A 19,382-nucleotide genomic window follows, 5' to 3' on the forward strand; every position below is an offset into this window, starting at 1 on the left:
TTGAACACTGCTTAATATCATCATGGTAGTTTGCACAAGATAATTTACTTTCAGCATTATGTGCGATATGATATTGAGCTTGCTGAAACATAATTTCTCTTGAGTCAGGGACTGTGATATCTCTCTCCATCTTATGACACTTTAGAAGCCAGAAAATAATCAATCTTACAACTATGAATTTTGATTAAAATGATATGTTTTCTTTGGCAGGCAGTAGGACTATGCTGTTATTATGAATAGGGTACAAAATAGGGCTCTTAAAATCTTCAACTATTATTACAAATCTAAAACCAACAAATGGTCAGTGAAAGAAGGTGCTTTATAAAATGTATCATATATGTACAAAATCATTATCCTCAGAAGGTCAAACTAAATAAATGTTTTTTATTAATTATTTTTCTAAATTAATTTTAGATGATTTTTAAATATAGTTTTAAAAAATTGTTTTATATTCAACATTCAGCTCAATTCTGTGCCACAATTCTGTACTCACAATAAGCACATCTCTTTCTATAGCGTTGTCAATTCCTATTAATTCTAGTGAACTGGTTCATAATAAACGGTCCTCTCTCTCATATGATTAGTCATTCTAGTCTTCCCTCCTATATTGGAACGCCCTTTACATTTTAAAGAAACAGTGATATGTAGTATAAATGTACCTGTTCAAGTTTGATTGAGATTTAATAATGTGTTAAAAACTGGATATTTTTTATGCTAGATTATGTTTGTTAAAACCCCAGTTCCAGAAAAGTTGGGACATTTTGTGAAATGCCATCAAATCAAGAATATGTTATTTGTTCATTCCCTTTAACTTTTATTTAATTGACTAAACTACAAAGAAAAAAATGTCAATGTTTTCACAGGCCAGCGTTATTTTATGTTGTAAATATAAGCAAATTTTGATTTTGATGGCTGCAACACTCCAAAAATGTTGGGACAGGCATGTTTACCACTGTGTCACTTGAACTTTACTTTTAATTAATTGTTTGGCAATTGAGGATACTAATTGTTAATGATTTGCACTCAAAATTTTTGTCCAATCTCACTTGATACAAGACTTCAGATGCTCAGCGGTCTCTGATCGTCATTTGTAATTGGCTATTTCCAGTATAAACAAACCTCTAGCCCAAGGGACGCTTTGACCTCTATAACTTCCATGCTCCATATGAGAAGAGATTGGGCCACCTTTTTGTGTTTTCTGTGTCACTCAGTCCCTGAGAAAACATGATACGTGCACATGAAGTGTTACATTTTTTTCCTGGGAAGATCACATTCTGGCACATTTTGGTGCTGGTTCCTAGCATGCTCAAAGCAACACAAAGGTGATGAAACTTATCTGTAGTCATCAACAGAAAATCGACCATGTTGGTCCCTTAAGTGAGCCTTGGAAAATTAGATTGCTGAAATGATATCATGAAAGCTACCACCCCCGCAGATATAGCCTACTCCCAGTGGGCTTCAAATATATTACAGAAATGTTTTTTTAAAGAAGGAATATATATCTGGCAGAAATAATATTCAGAAAAGAAGGTCATGAAGCCCATTGTGATAACCAGTATATAGCTGAATGGCGCTTGTTTTCGATGTTATATGTGAGAAAATAGACAGAAAGCTCTTTGAGGGACTGTGAAAAATATGCTTTCCACCTACATATAGGCCAGCTGGGATATTACTGACAGTTTTCTGAATAGGACAAAACAAAATAGCCTTAAAAGGCTTACATCATGCTATTTTTCACTGTACTGTACACTGTCTTAAACATGGCAATGCAAGTTATCATTGTCATTATCGGACATTATCCTGGCTAATTATCCCGGTTACATGCCTACTGACCAAATAAATACATAAATGCATGGATGTATTGAATTTGTTTTTCCCTGTATATTGTATTAAAGTTGCCACTATGGAAAAACAATATTACAGTAATATTAACACTGATGTCATGTGGTGGCAATTTAATGCCATTTTCTGCAGTCGATAAGATGCAAGATGATGTCAGTTGCGTTTGTATGAGACTAGACTGACATGAGACTGTCACTGCATTCCAAACAGGATAAATCCACTTATGAAAGGTCACTTCGGAGTAAAAACAGTCATAGCTGCCATATTTAATGATTTTTTTTAAACCAAAGTACTCAAAAATTGCCACTTCTAAGGGCACTTCGGAATGAAGGATTTCGAAGGGCACAACTAATGTACACTTCACTCCCATGATTATTGCTGAAAATATAATTATGTGACAAAGACGCCTCTTTAACTGGCTTGGCGAGATGACGCAGAAGTGCGTTCCACACTTTTAAGAATACAGGTTTCAAAAGGTGGTTTTTGCAACAATGCAAAAGAACCATTTATGGGTTCCCCAGATAATCTGTCAGTGAACAGTTCTTAACAGAATAATTTTTTCTTGGTGTGAAGAACATTTTAATAATTTAAAGAAGCGTGTTCCACTATAAATAACCTTTTGTGCAATGGAAGGGGTTCATGGATGTTAAAGGTTCTTTATGGAACCATCGATGCCAATAAAGAACCTTTATTTTTAAGGGTGCAAGGAACAGTGTTTTGGTCCCCTACTGCACCCTTCATCCCTTTGAAGCTCTCGCTTTGGAGGGTAAATCCTTTGAAGGGAGTAGGGCATAGGGATGAGTGAATAAATTAGCAGCGGTTGTAGTTGGACAGCATATAGATATACAGCATTGGCAAATTGGATCATCACCCAATTAGAACACAGAACGTTTACATTTGTCACAAACAATTGATTCCTAAAGGTTTCGAAGCTTCATGAAGCAGTGTTTCAAAAGTGCCTAGCACTAGAGATCAAGACAAGCATCAGAACACATTCCAATTACATTTACATTTGTTTTTTTATGTATATATGTGGAAAACATCCAGATGCAAGTCGCATTAAAGGCAGAGTAAGCGATTTCTGGTAGCCAATGTTGATATTTGAAATCACCAAAACATGCCTTTAATGTTAAGCGTAAACAGGGTCATGGATGATGGTGAATATTATAAAATATCTTGACCGCTGAATGCTGCGATTGTCCAATCAGAATCTTTTTTTTTTTCAGAGAGCAGTGCAATAATAAGAAATATTTACTTGTTAGTGTTATATCTTGGCTGTTCATTAAAATGGTTTCCTGTATTTTTTTCGGTAAAATACCTGACCCAGTTGTTTTGTTTTTCATATTTCAGTTCTGCTGCACCTAGCTTGAGTCATTTTACTGCCTCCCACTACAGAATGAGTAAGATACCTTTACTCAAAGTCCCAGTGTGGGGTTGTTTTGGGCCGTATATTATATCAACAAAGTACCAACTGACTTACATTACACTGTATGTTCTGAGACCCTTTTAACTTTTATTACAGCTGTAGGGATATTTTTGCTCATACTAGCACCCTCAGTACAACATTTGCCTCATTTAAGAGGGTGTTCTTTTACTTCAGTCTTTATAAGGAAAAGAACCCCACCTGCAAAAGTTCAAATACAGGCAATAGTCCAACAAATCACAGACCCGTGTGGACTCCCACATCTCAAACCACTTATGTTGATCATTAGGAACATGACAGCACCATTCCTTCCTCCTAACTAGCCTCACAGCCTTATCTATGCCGCAATGGTCTTGCTATGGTTTGCTGTGGGTGTAGAAGCAATAGTGAGGTGTGAAATTCTGAGCCACTTTGAGAAAACTGTGATCACCTTATCAGTGGATCCTTTTTAATGGGATTTTCTGCTCTGCCCGCCAGTGCTGTTTTGCTGCTTGTTGTCTTGGTGTCTCAACTCCTGCTAAAATGCAAAGTTTGTTCCTTAAGAGAGAGAAGATTAAAGCAAAGAGCACATAGCTCAGATGGGGTCTTGGTCCTCACCGTATCTTTCTGCATAAACAGACATACAATATGTTTTAAGTGACATAAGGTGGCCAGCAATACATTTTCTCCCATTCTCTGTATCAGCATATGAAGTGGTTTCCTTAATTATGTTGCAGCAGATAAAAAAATAATACTTGAAGTTTAATTATTCTTCATTTACAGATTTTTGTGAGTGTGCAATTTAACTAAGAAAAAAGAAGTGGCTTAATGAGCACACAGAGCGCTTGCTACTGAGATAATGTAATACATTGTTAGTGTCTCATGACAATGAGCTCATTTCTGTTAATCATTGGCTAAATAGTTAGGCTAAAAAACGTTTCCAGTTTGAAATAAAATACATTTCTGAAATTAGAAATGCAACATAATAATGCAATATTTGTTAAATGATTTGCATGCAACAAATACAATTTATTTGTTTAGTTTTTTTATAGGCTATATTTCAACCCAGTATATTCTGTCATATTGGATGGACTAGACTGCCTTAAATGTAGATGCTTATTTTTTCAGTTATTTACAAATTGTCATTGCGGATTTGGCATCGATTCCTGAATTGTTTACAATTTTATTTCAAGTAATATAAGTAAAAATTTGAGTAAGCCAGAAGAACAGTTTGGTTGGAATTAAGAATTGAGTTTTGAAAGGAATAGGCAGTAAAAATACAGTTCTTGTAAGGACTAATAATAAAATATAGTTTATCTTTTTTATTTATTTATTGTTTGTTTGTTGTTTACAGTTCTGTTTAGAACAGTTTTTTTTTATTTGTGTAAAATTATGCCATTTTTAAAGTCACCATCATGGAGATGATCATGTTCTTATATTTTTTTTTTTTAGATTGTTGTGTCATATTCTTCTAAGGAGAAATGTATTCACCCTATGTTATTTATTTAATATGAAGCATTTTTGCAGTATATTAAAGCAGAAACTCTAGTTCTCCCAGTGTCTTAGAGTAAGAAGTTCAAGAAAGTCTAATCTTACATCAAATGATGTTGCATCTTCAAGTAGAAATAACATAATTAAATGTGGGTTGATTTACTCACTTTACTGTTTATAATTTGGCTGATATCACTACAAAATAATATGTTGAACTCTTAGTGCAATCAGGTGCGGATTTAGTGAATTGGGGGCCCCACGCAAAATATAGGAATGGGGCCCTATACATTTTCACACATTTTCCTAGATCAACCTTGAGGTTCCTTTTTTGTTGTGATGCTTGTTGATTTACTCACTTTACTGTGTATAATTTGGCTGATATCACTACAAAATAATATGTTGAACTCTTAGTGCAATCAGGGGCGGATTTAGTGAATTGGGGGCCCCACGCAAAATATAGGAATGGGGCCCTATACATTTTCACACATTTTCCTAGATCAACCTTGAGGTTCCTTTTTTGTTGTGATGCTTGCTGCTGCACAATGGTGCCCCATAGTTGTTTCCAATGTTTAACCAAACGGTAAAATACATATATCAAGAGCATGCTCACAGATGAGAACAAAACAGGGTTGGATGCAGTGGATTAGAGCCCTGCATAGGTCTCAAATAGGCCCTAGCCCGTCTTTTTCCCCTTTTCCCAAAAAAAGCTTATACTACTGTCTCAGCTATTAAAATAGTTCAGTTTTGTATGCAATGGAAGTGATTATATTTCGTTTCGTTTTTTATAAAGTAAATTTAGAAAAACATTTGGAGTATTTTTTGTATATTTCTGTCGACTGAACCAGCCATGCCATTAATTATGAATTTTCAGTCTTTTGCATGCCAAAGTCAATTTCTGCATAGAAATATTACGGGTAAAAAAACAAATAGGCTAATAAATAATTCACATATCATACAAATTTGCGTTGCTGCAAATCCTTTAAATGTTCAGGTATTCAGAACAGAGCAACATAAAAATCAGAAAAAGCAGCTATACAATTCTAAATTGATCAAAAAGGCTATGATCAATTCACTGTCTGCCGCTGGTTACTTAAAAAAAACTTACATATTAATGAACAAAAAATGCTCCAACTACCTTTGCCTAATTGGTAAGTCCGCCCCTGAGTGCAATGTCCATTGTGTTCAGTGATTACTGTGAGTATTGATATGAAGGTAAGGACTAAACAGTTCACCAGGTCCTCCTCAAATCATCAGTATCAAACTCATTTCTTTGTTGTGTCCGTTATACTCACAGAACTGGAAACAATGAGTTCAAAGATAATTAATTTAGTTGTGTGGATGAACTGCTGCCTATTTCCAGAATTATTCAAGTTATATGTGTAATGACTGATCAAACAAGACTCCCCTAATACATCAAAAGAGATTCACTTAATTGAAAAGGGGTTGTTTGATGTGCATATTTAGCTTGCATTACCACGAGTACCTGTCCTTTTGAATTTGTGTGTTCATCATATCTCAGTGAGTTTATGAAAAGATATAGCGAGACTGGCCTGTATAAGCTGTTCTCCTATTTAGATTTAGATCTTCAAGTCTTTCATATACTGTGGCTTTGAGTTTCAGTGCGGCATAAATGTAAATCATAGCCTTCAATGAGCCTTATAAAATGCACCGCTATTTCAAATCCATGACCGGCCCATAATCAGTGGAAGTAATATAGTGTATTATGAAAAGATTAATGCCCATATAAATCCTTAAAAATAGTATCCAATGGAATAATAAAGCTTTTTTTCCCATCCTTTTGTTTTAGCAATTGCATCCCACTTTTTACAACAAATTTTTGATTTAAAAAAAAAAATCAAATCTCAAGGCCTTTTTTTCCCCATTTCACTGTTGCATCTTCAAAGTAAAAACGCATTTTGTGTGAATGGCCTCTTAGCCTACACATTCTTTACATTAAAATCCCCACATTCACATGTGCACAATGCTATAATTTTAGCCCATTTTTCTTTTTTTCCTTTTCCTCAGTAAAGCCTTTGTTCCTGGGATTATCTAATGGCCTATGGGTCTCTGCTCTGATGGAAAGGATTTCATAGCTTACAGCTATCTGATAACTAGGCTATGTATGAGCTTTTTCATATAGAGACAGTCAATTATCTTTAAAGGCTTGTTGTGTAAAATGAGATGGAACGACAGCCTCTTGACTGATAGCTTTCAGATTCTTAGATGTCATCTCTGTACATCAGCACTCTTGTGAGAGAAGTCGTCGTCATGACTCTGAATATTGGACAAAATTCATTCAGATTCATTCCTTATGTGATATACCTCCTATATTAGAGAGATAGACTGAACAAGGAAATATACACACACACACACACACACACACACACAAATAAAGCATATGAGTCATATGAGTTACTACTTTGTTTGCCATTATTGCAGTGCAGCAGCATGGCACTGCAATACCAAGTTAATAGTTTTGATAAATGCACTATAAATGTTTAAGATTAAAGCGTCTACCGAAGTCCTGATATTCATTATGTTTTTGTTTATTTGTCACATCAACAATCATATTTTTAAATGATCCACCTTTGTAAATAATTGTATGACATAAAACACGCAGGGTAACCTTCTAAAGGCCAAATGTAGTTATTTTTAAAATGTACTTTTAAAATTTCATTTTTGTAACATCTCATTGTCAGTCGGGCCAACATTTTGGTCCACCTGAGTTTTTTGGTTTTTTTTAAGTCTGAGTGATTACTTAGAGCAGTTTTGCCATTTACTTAACGGTAATGTATGCCAGTGAGATCTTTCTTCTAATTAAGAAATGCTGCGTTTTCATCCGATTCACCCTTCATCTTGATTGTCCTCTGGGAACTCCAAAAATTTCAGTAAAAAAAGAAAGTTTCAAACTGATGAATTAAATCCTTTGGAATGTATTTATTAATTCTGTAGCATTTCATATCATGAATCCATGCATTTTCACGTTTTCACGAACAATATTGTAAATTTCGTTTGAAAAGACAGTGATTACATGAGTCATTTTGGTGCTCTTTGATTGTCCTCTGGGAACTCCAAAAATTTCAGTAAAAAAAGAAAGAGTTTCAAACTGATTAATTAAATCCTTTGGAATGTATTTATTAATTCTGTAGCATTTCATATCATGAATCCATGCATTTTCACGTTTTCACGAACAATATTGTAAATTTCGTTTGAAAAGACAGTGATTACATGAGTCATTTTGGTGCTCTTTGCTTCATATTTCCATGGTTGGCCAGTATGGCCACTGAATATTGTAATCAGTGCGATTAAAGCAGAGTGTTTCTCTTGTACATTTTACAACGACAGTAATAAAATTAACAGCTCCTGCATTTTATGTTCAGTCATAGCTTGCCAAAACTAATGTCTAAAACCTCCCTTACACTTTGTCCCTGCACCACTTGGCTGGCACTATGCTCAAAAAATCAGCGTGATCTCTTTGTGAGAGGCCCTTTTGTGATGCTAAGGCTGCCATTCTCATTCTCCCTGGATTCCTCATCACGCACCTGAGCATGCCACATATCAGTTTTTCATTGACAGTTGATGACAGGCTTTTTATAGCACTGATGGCCTTTTTTATAATAATAATCTAAATGTAGGCCGATCACTTGCACACATCATATCCCTATTGAAGTGTTTGTACATGATAATTGATAGAAAGAAAGATGAACAGGTTAAGTTAAAAATGTAAGGCGCATTGACCAAAATACATTGCCAACAAAAATTTAGCCTTTTTATGTTTGTAATGCACTTTCCTTACAATACTAGAGTTTAAACACCTGCAATCTGTACAACGCTACATTTTGTCGTTTTGCTTGGTCATCATGGTTTAGAGCTTTCAACAGTCAACGTTCTCAGAACTTTGGCTAATATTCTGGCAAGGTTCTTTTTCATTGACAGTTGATGACAGGCTTTTTATAGCACTGATGGCCTTTTTTATAATAATAATCTAAATGTAGGCCGATCACTTGCACACATCATATCCCTATTGAAGTGTTTGTACATGATAATTGATAGAAAGAAAGATGAACAGGTTAAGTTAAAAATGTAAGGCGCATTGACCAAAATACATTGCCAACAAAAATTTAGCCTTTTTATGTTTGTAATGCACTTTCCTTACAATACTAGAGTTTAAACACCTGCAATCTGTACAACGCTACATTTTGTCGTTTTGCTTGGTCATCATGGTTTAGAGCTTTCAACAGTCAACGTTCTCAGAACTTTGGCTAATATTCTGGCAAGGTTCTTTCAAAGTTATGAACAGACATTTTTACAATAACATTCACAAAATGTCAGTTTACAGTTATCTGGTCTTTAATAACAGTCTTAAAATGTTGGCACAAAAACATTACTTAGACATCATTTATGGAATGTTTTTGTGAAACATTTTGACTTTGACTCAAAATCTATAGATACTGAGGTTGAGCCCTTTTGACAACAACCCCAAGTCTCTCCTATACATATTTAACACAACATTTAACACATGAGCAGGTCTTTTCAACTGAAATTCCAGTTTTTTTTTTCACATTTCACATTTTTATTGTTGTACTTTTGTATCCAAATTATCATTATAAATTTTATACAAAAAATGCAACTATAAAAAAAATTAAGAAATTAAATTAAGAAATGTCACAGCACTGAGAACACATGCCTGGTGTTTTCTTGTGGCTTCAACAGACTGATTGCTTTTCACACATTTCCTTGTGGAACTGAAAATCAATAATATTTGATTCCCTCACTAACCAAAATCTGTTCTAAAAACGTTTTGCTAATGTTCCCATTATGTTATGAACACATTATTTCTGAATATTCAAAACATCCAGTTTTTTTACATATTTAAAAAACTTTTTTTTCCCGTTATGTTAACATTAAAGACAACATTAAGGGGAATGTTCCATTTTATTATTTTGCAAACATTTTGGGAATGTTACTCTTGAATGTTCTCTAAACCCTCTTAGACGAATGTCCAACATAAACAAATGTGTACTTTCTTCAACAGTTGTTTTGTATGTTGTTTTTAAATACCCATTTCAAAACCGTCTTAAATTAGAATACATTTTTGAATTGTGAAATCATCATTTTGCAATATATATCAGTGCAGGGTGAACAACTGAACACCATAAAACTGTACTGACAAACAATGTTTTTAATATTGTTTTATATCATTATAATATATTTTAACTGAAAACAAAGTATGTTCTCAGGACAGAAGTATTGTAAACAATATAAATTCAATAATGCTATAGCCTAAATCAATGGTTTCATATTTTCACACTTACCTTTTTAATTTTTTGCTGTTTTGTTAATTTTGTATCTCATTATTGTTTTATCTGCTGAAAAGCCTATATTAGGATGCTTAGTAGCAGTTTTTATTTATTCTATTTTTTTATACCGAGACATCGTATTCTATATAATATGACCAACACACTGTATGTAAATAAATTATATCAATATTTACAGTTTATTCTCTCCAAGTAGGCCTATGCTCTTCATACAAATCAAGAGCCCTGAAAAAAAAAGTCAAGTTTGAGCTTAAAAGGTGTTTACGCCATATATTTTTTATAAAGCAAGGTATATAAAGTTGAGTGTTTGTTTGCATCTAATGCTGCGTTCAAGTCCTCCTGGGACGTTCGTACTCACGAGTTGACAAGTCGTAATTACGACGTCAGGTGCGTTCAAGTCAGTTTAGTGCGCTCATAACCTCTCTTCTGGCCCTTTAAACCTCCAGCTGGTTGGCGAGACTCCTGCGGTGGCTGACGTCACTGAACTTTCCAGCGGAGTGTGTGTGTGTGTGTGTGCACGCGCGCGTGCTCACGCGTGTGTCTGTCTGTGTGGAAGATGGGAGAGTGAGTGTGTGTAGAAGAGCGTGCACTGCTCAGGACGCGCGAAGGATTCCCGTTTTTCAGTGAGTGGATCGTACTTTTGCTTTGGAAAGTAAGCGTTTCTGGAACGTGGATTGTGTTTGTACGTCGCTTCTCTTTAAAAAGAAACGTGAAGTCCTGGAAAGTGAGTCAGCTCGTGTAGAGAACGTGTGTAAAACTTTCTTTTGCATTCCGTTTGTCACATGAAGTAGTTTCAGCCATGGTGTAAACATTGGTTTGTTTAAAGCTGTATCCAAGAGGAATGTTATGGACGGAATTTGTAAGGATGGAATGCGCTCGAGCAGGTTCCTTCTGTAACATGGATGCACGAGTGCCAGCAGGCGGGATCTTTCGGCTCTTAACTGTGATCTTCAAATTGTCAAGTGGCTTTTATGGTGTAGTTGGGTATTTGTTGCTAGACATAGATGTTGCCTCTCCTTAAGCTTTGCTTTGGTTTTTAATTAGCAGAAAAACTGCATGTTACTGATGCGCCTGACAGCTGTTCAGTGTTTGTTTTAAGATTGATGCTATAGTTACTTTATATTGACGCGTTGGATTATTGGTTTAAAATATGTGCGGTAAATGGGAAGTTTATACATGTAATATTCTTTTTTTCTCTGTATTGTGAGATGGAAAATATATTTAGCAGACAGTTTATCAGACCGTTTTCCTCTTCACCTGTATTCACTGTACTTGCCAAAGTCTGTATGTTTATTAGTCTGTCTGTCTTTGTCTATCTGTCTATATATCTGCTAATTTGTCTATCTGGCTTTCTGAGCTGTTTACGTTCGTCTGTCTAGCTGTTTGTTTCTTGTCTGATAGGTGCTGTAGATACTGTCTACTTGTCTTTCTGTCTTATTTGTCTAACTACTGTATCTGTCGGTCAATCTGCATTTCATAGCTATCTTTCAGTCTGTTTTTTTCTATCTATCTGTTTTTCATGTCTGTTTACTTATCTGTCTGTTTATTTGTCTTTCTACCTGTTTATTTGCTTATCTGTCTGTATATCTGTCATCTTCATTTTTTTTTTTGACTCTTGTGTGTATATCATGTTTTGCATTTTATAGACATGTCATGATCATATTATTTGGCATTTTCTATAGCTTGCACAAGAGTTTCAACCTACTTCAGTTTTTCAGTAGTTAAACCTTTTTTTGGCCACGTAGTGCCCCTTGGAAGCACTGGCGAGGTCTGTCCATGGATACCTCTAGAGGCCATTTCCAGGCTGTAATCTGCATGACAATACCTTTTCCTTCAGTGTGAGCCAGTCAGATTTACAGATTTACTCTCTGAGAAAGGCAAACTGATCTCTGAATCTAAAAAAGTCCACCATTCTGCTAGCAAATATTCTGCCAGTAAAGAGACTTGAATGAATTCTTCCTGACATCAATTCTCTATTCAGTCCATTGCGCAGCCTGAGGTGCCAGTGTGTGACTGTAATATTTGCTTTTGGTCAGTGTGTTTAATGAAATGACTGCAAGGCTTTGGAACTGCTAGAGCTTTTGGAGACCTCCAGAATGAACTGTGTTCCGATTGACAGGGTCCCTAGTGTTCAATGCTCCCTACTCCCTAAGCACGGGAAATCTGTTGAAGTTTACTCCACTTCGGAACATTCATTCACGGATTTGGGCTATGCCACTGCCTGCAGCATCATCACACACAGATTAAATTTACGTGTGAAGTGTGACATAATATACCTCAGTAAATAAATACAATTTAAATTCAGGTCTCTCACACTTTAATGCCCTTTGAATGGAACATATACACTCCCTTCAAACTGGAATCATGGCGGAATATCCTGTGATGTCCACTTCACAGGGCACTTATGGTCGAATAGAACACATGTCTGAAATGAGAAAATGTGCAGAGCGGTGGTACGCGAGGACTGGAATTGAGAACCACTAGGATAGAGAATGAGACTATTTATTATGAAAATGCCATGCAAAATTGTTAGAAGGTATGTAACGATTCACTCAACTCACGATTCGATTCAATCACGATTTTAATTTCACGATTCGATTTTCTCACGATTGTTTTTTAACAAAATGAGATTGAAGACATTATACAGTAAATGAAAGGTGTTGTTTTATTAGGCTATTGCTGCACGTTTCTTTGTGAAATTGAAATATAACAAAACTACGTTACACAAATAAAATAAATCTCTTAATATGAACAAACTAAGGCTTTGTCTGTGCTCTTTCCATTTAAAATTAGAGGCAACCACTGGATTTTAATCATGATCCAAACAAAGGTGCAACATACATGCAGCATGAGTAGTTTTTAATCTAAATTAGACTGTATAATTTAGAAATTTGAAGCAAAAAACAGTATGGTCTGACTTTAGTTTTGTGAAACTATACTACATAAAACATATCTGAACGAAACAGCAGACGAGCTGAATGAGACGCAGATTCACTCTCTGACGGGAGGTGGCGCTTATGAACAGCAGTGATACAGTGTTTCCTGGGTATACTACATAAAACATATCTGAACGAAACAGCAGACAGGCTGAATGAGACGCAAATTCACTCTCTGACAGCAGGTGGCGCTTATGAACAGCAATGATGCAGTGTTTCCTGGGTTACCTCTATAAACAAAGCAGAGCTGTGCTTATGAACACTACTTTAATATGCATTGTTCAGAGGCAAGATGAAAAGAAAATAACACGTAAACTTTTCTAAAGATAGTCAGTTCCCCTCAGAGATACATTCATATAAATTCCTACTCCAATTGTATCTCGATTTGTTTGGCATCTCAGCCGATTTGAATCGTCACATATTTTAATCGATTTTCGACCGGTTTGCGGTTAATCGTTGCATCCCTAATTGTTAGTAAACATAAATTAAAAAGGATACAATCGACTAGTGCTCGAAATGTATTGTATTATATATATATATATATTAAAAAACAAAATAAAAATTGTGTGGATATTGTGAAGCTCTGAATAAAGTTACAAGGCAAAACAGTGAAAACACAAGTCCTGACTTTTAAAGATCTTATTTAATGTCCCTCAGATATTATTTGTTCTCCATGTTCAAGCAAAAATTACTTCACAATGATCAAAAATAATTGGCCCTTTGAAATTTTTTTTTAGATAGTAAATGCTTTCCCCTCTGCCAGCAACTTATACAGTGGGTATAGAAAAGAATCACCCGTCCTCCCTTTAAAGTAATCATGTTTTGTTGCTTTGTAGCCTGAAATGAAGTTTTTGTTTTATCCAGCGGTATTTACTCAGTGCAACTTATAACATCCAAGTGAAAGATATAACACCAACATGTCAGAAAAAAAAAAATAACACAGAATCACTGGCTACGTTTACATGCACAATTTTTGGTTCAATCGGACTGAATTCATTCCGATTGATGAATCTGAATGTAGTGTTCTGTTTGCACTAAATAACCACTCTCCTACACAGCTTCTTTATTTGTTTTTAACAGCAGAATTAATATTTATCCATTTCTGGATAAATATACATATAAACCGCAGTGCCGTGCTAGGCATTTATAAAACACTTTATTCAAAAGGAAGAGCCGTTCGTTCCGTGCGTCATACGTCATTACACTATTTCTTCGTCATTGCACATGCGCAGTCCTTTCAGTTTCGGGGTTCAATCCGATCGAGTGTTTACATGCACTCTCAATCGAAGAGTTGAATATTAGAAAAGGAATAAACCACCCCCTTCAATCTGATCGAATTTTAATTCCGATCGAGCTCAGTCGGATCGATTAAGGTGCTTACATGAAGGCTTTTCAGTCCGATTGAGCCGTCAATCCGATTTCAAATGGATTATTTGGTTGCATGTAAACGTAGCCACTGAGTTGGAAAAAGGGTCACCCCCCTCCTAAAAATGACTTGTAAATTCAAGTAGGTGTTGCTAATCACCTTCTCAGTGGCACACAAAGCCATTTGACTTTCAACTGTGATCAGCTGTGGTCATTTTGATTAGCTCAGCATGAAAAGAGCTTTCCTGGAGCATTTCAGTCCTTGGTAGTGCAACTGAAGCAAACAATCAACTATGGGTGGCAAGGCACTGTCAAAAGATCTCCAGCATAAAGTGGTGGAGAGGTACAAGTCAGGAGATGGATACAAAAAAATTTCAAAGGCTTTATCAAAGGAGCTTTGCCAAAACGCACTTTGAAGATTCTGAGGCAGATGAGGCCAAATAATTCAATTTTAGTCTCAACACCAAACGATATGTCTGGCGGAAATCCAATACAGCTCACCATCTAAATAACACCATTCCTACAGTAAAGCATGGATACAATAATATCCTGTTATTGGGTGTTTCTCTGCAGCAGGGACGGGAGCACTTGTTAGAATAGAAGGAAACATGGATGGGGCAAAATACTGTCAAATTCTTGAGGAAAATCTGCTGCCCTCTGCCAGAAAGTTGTCAATGGGAAGAAGGTTTACCTTCCAACATGACAAGGGGGCGATTCTTTTGTACTCACTGTATTTGGTCTGTTCCTCACACAAAGCTATCAAATAGCTTTAAAAGACCTTGAATATGAGCACTTTATGTATATTTTTATACTGTACTATACTTTTTTTTTTGGTGTGGTGATAGATCGAGTATTTTTTCTTGAAACAGAAAAGGGTAAATTAGGGTTAGTTTTTATTTTTCTTGAATTTATTACTTTGAACAGAGGGAAAATATCACACCATATGAACATTTTGATGTTCTCAATTCTCTCTGTCTTTCTAGGTTTGTGTGTATAAGTCTACTACTGCATGTAGGACTTTGTTTGTGTGATGGAAATCATGCAGACATGCAGAGACTTTGCAAGGTCTGCTGTCCTGTGAATTTATGTGTAATGACATGTTTCCTTTCAGTCTAAAGCATGTTACATTTTTTCATAGATGCATTACTGATCTTAAAGCATATTTTGCTGTTTTTGTTAAATGTGAGACTCCAAAGCTCTTTATAATTACAAATGCTCAATGTAGTTCATTATTCAAGAGAGATGGTTTTCCTTTTGATATACAATTTATGAAGGAAGTGGGGAGGTTTTTTAATGTTTGAAAATACTGTTTTTTAAAATGTCCACAGAACTTGGAAGTTTATAAATGTGCAAGCTGTTCATTTTCGGTGATGTCCTGATTTGCAAGTTTCATAGCTCTGAAGAAGTGAAGGTTCTGTGGTGCTACATACACGTAAGCTTATCTAAATGAGGACAAGCCATAGACTTCTATTGTTTTTATATAAAGCTAATTATAAATACTACCGACTAACCTTAACCCCTAAACAGAGTCTTTTGCAGTTAAACATTTTTTTTATGCATGAATCATTTATCCAATTGAGGGCACCCCTGTATATCCCAAAGGAAGATTTTGTCAGATTGAGCTCACTTCTGAGGACAGATGTGTCCCCAAAGTATTGCTAAGTAAATCCACATACACATATATTAGATGTGCATTCTTTGGCTAACATTAGTCCTTTAGAAACCTTGAAGAAAGGAAAAATCTAATTAACAATCTGTTAATAGGCCTAGCACATTTTACAATACATAACCTTAATTGCATTACACATTGATTATTTCGGGGGTGTTCAGCTCTCCTATTCTGCTGTCCTTTTAGCATAACAATCATAGTTGAATAAAGAGTACTTAGTTTTTTTATGCTCAGTGCTCGTATTCATGACACAACTCTACTCTTGATTTCTCAGTTTAAACTTGTTTTTTTCTCTCTCTCTTTGTGCTCATGTACAGTGAACTTCTTGTCAAAGAGCAGTTTAAACAGTACAATCAGCTCCAGTTTTTTGGTGTCACTAAATATGGGGGGGGGGATAATAACAATCAGAAATCTTTTATCTGCCAGATGTATTTTTGAAAGCACCAAATTGCAAATGAGGGCATAGATAGAAAAGGATGAGGCAAACATCCAGTGACCTCATTACTTTTACAGACAGTGAACTGTCTGAATATAATGGCTCTGTCATGAGCGGCATGAATTTTTTACAAGTAAAATTGCTTCATCTGTTGTTAAAAGTCCAGATTAGAGGAATGAATGAATGATGCATTCATATAGCGCTTTATTGTGTATTGTTGTACACCCAAAGCGCTTTACAATTATGTGGTCAGGAAAACCATTAGAACTTAGAAGTGCAATTTAGCATGACTGATTGAAATAATCCTAATTAACCTGAAACTTTTTTTTAAAACAGATTGGGGATTGTTGTCATTTTAGATTTTTTTCTGTATTTTTTATTTTTTTAACATTGGCTCAATCAGTAGCATGCGTTTGGAGTTGGACTGTCTGTTTTTGCCTGATTGAAAACAATCATTATCTTTGCATTTGTGTTTGGTGATAATGGCAAAAAATAAAAAAATAAATAAAAATAACACTTAAGCTTTAAAGAAATATTTTTTCTAAAACATATTTTCTGTCATCATTTACTGATGTGAATCCAAATCTGTATGATTTTCTTTGTTTCATGGAAGACAAGAAGTGAAATTTGCAAATTAGAGCGCTTTAGCAATCAAATAAAATAAGGTGCTTTTGGATGGTTTAACGTCAATGACATTTAGTCAGGAATAATTTAAGAACTGACTCAACTTTGTATTTGCCACGTATTGTGTGGCTTTACAAGTCTTGGAACATGAGTTGTGTGGACTACTGTACGTTTATGGTGCTTTTCATTGTTATTTTGGAGCTTGACAGTAGAAAAGAGCAACCGGGATGTTTTTCAGAAATTCACCTTCTGTGCTCTATAGATGAAAGGAATTGATGATAACATTTTCGAGTTAATTATTAATTAATGATTTCCAGTTGAATATCGTAAAAACCATCATCTCATGCCGGAGGTGATTTTTTTGTTTTCCACAGACCCTTTGGTCTTTTATGGTATTTCTCATGCCTAGTGACAAACATTTCTTTACACAGCATTTTTCCTATAAATCTGTCATATCTTAATTAGTTTGTTACCTTTGTTGTCCTCAGAGGAAATGTTTGCCTGAGGAAAAAATTTATATATTTATACTGTGGTGCATGTTATGGTCGCTGAAGTGTTCTAATCTGTTATTATTGTTGTGGCTTTTACCAGATGACTGTGGAGGTTTGAAGTTCATTCCCCCCAGCACTTGGTTGTATGTCTGACTCTCAAGCACAACTTTAGGAGGGCATGAGGCATAGCTTATAGGAGATAAATCTTATTACATTGGTTGCTTCTAGGCATAGCCACTATTTGGAATTTCAGGATTTATACATCTTTGAGATTGCTGACTACATGGGGCAGTTTATTCTGCAGCTCATTATTGTCCCTTGAAATACTGTGTTTACACTGACTTTTAAAGGGGTCATATGATGCGATTTCAAGTTTTCCTTTCTCTTTGGAGTGTTACAAGCTGTTCGTGCATAAGATCCCTAAAGTTGCAAAGACTAAAGTCTCAAACCCAAAGAGATATTCTTTATAAAAGTTAAGACTCATCCACGCCCTCCTAAAACGCCTCGTTTAAACACGCCCCCACATGTCTACGTCACTGTGTGGGAAGATTTGCATAACACCGCCCAAATGTTCACGCAAAGAAAGAAGACATAACTTTTATACTTGCTGTAGTATTGTTGCTGCCGCCACCATGTTGTGGAGACGCGGTGTGTTTTGTTGTGAAAGTGAAACTACTTTGTTTGGCCTTCCAAAAGAGGACACGATTAGAAATCAGTGGTTAAGTTGTATTTCCAACACTGTTCCAGAACACTTTAAACCAAATATTTGTGTGTGCAACGCATTTAACGGAGGACTGTTTCCTGAACCTACAATGCCGGCTGTTCTGACTCACAGCCTGTAAGTATGTTTTCATATTTAAAGAATTTGCCACTGATGATTCAAACGCGAGTTTTGAGCAGTGTAGAGTAGCGCTTGTTGTCACAAATGCAGACAAATGGTTTTATGTTTACACGGCGCGATGCGCAACGCAACGCGTAAAAAGACAATATACGTCATTATAATCTGTAATTAGGCTATGTCCCCACTGGATGCAACAAATGCCTCGTTTGTAATGGGTTTTATTGGTTTTGTCTCGTCGCAGTATCTGGAAGCAGTTTTTAAGAAATACCTTTGCATCATGTTTTTTGCAATCTCATACCATCTCATTACTTAAGCTCCCATTAGAGTTTAAATCTATCAGCCAGCTGAAGATAAGTTGTTTAAAAAGAACAAACAGTTTGTATCTTAAATATTCTGCTAGACCTATATAACTTGATTTGAAGTTATTTATGTGGGTGCCCTAATCAGTATGTGCCACGTTCTTCCCCAGCTATACCCATAAAAATAATTCTCATGAAACCCAATGAGATGTATTTTTCTTCATTACAAGGTTTGTCTCCATTGACAATTGTGCTGGGATGGGATTTGCCCTGATTTTATGCAGCTGTTGATGCCCTGTCTTGAGATGTCAACACAAAGCAATTTACCTTCCCTATCCTAATACAATTAAGAGACGATGGGCGCACCTACAGAAGCAGTTGTTGTGCTGCCGGACAGCTTAGTCCATCCAATTTTTATGTTATTTATTGATTGTGATTGTTTCAAGGCATAGGCCGAAGTCTGGACTATTTAATTTTACAGCATCTTTTACTGTGTCCAGGCATATTCTTCATAAGGCAAGTGCTTGTCAAAGCTTCTTAAAATGTCACAAAATGCAGTATTAACACCTGTGATGAACATGCGATTTCCAGTCACTTTTCACCACTCTTAACCTGACTCTAGATAATTCACATGCCACTGTGATTTCATCTGAGTGCCTGTTCGGTGC

The 19,382-nt window shown here is 35.6% G+C and overlaps 1 protein-coding gene across 12 annotated transcripts in view; it reads left to right on the forward strand.

The window, feature by feature from the left end:
* LOC107714392 (PTB domain-containing engulfment adapter protein 1-like) overlaps positions 1-19,382 on the forward strand; it is a 188,131-nt gene that overhangs the window by 112,499 nt on the left and 56,250 nt on the right. For 5 of the 12 annotated variants that reach the window (XM_016520221.1, XM_016520214.1, XM_016520213.1 and 2 more), the window contains exon 1: positions 10,542-10,676. The exons of 3 other annotated variants lie outside the window; for them this stretch is intronic. The gene's annotated coding sequence lies outside the window, so the exon portion shown is untranslated. Of the gene's footprint in view, positions 1-10,540; positions 10,778-19,382 lie in introns of those variants that run through there. 4 more of the 12 variants (XM_016520225.1, XM_016520219.1, XM_016520223.1 and 1 more) reach the window with 4 other exon arrangements.

The sequence above is a fragment of the Sinocyclocheilus rhinocerous genome, unplaced genomic scaffold, assembly GCF_001515625.1.
Source record: "Sinocyclocheilus rhinocerous isolate Xijiao unplaced genomic scaffold, SAMN03320098_v1.1 scaffold449, whole genome shotgun sequence".
Lineage (NCBI taxonomy): Eukaryota > Metazoa > Chordata > Actinopteri > Cypriniformes > Cyprinidae > Sinocyclocheilus > Sinocyclocheilus rhinocerous.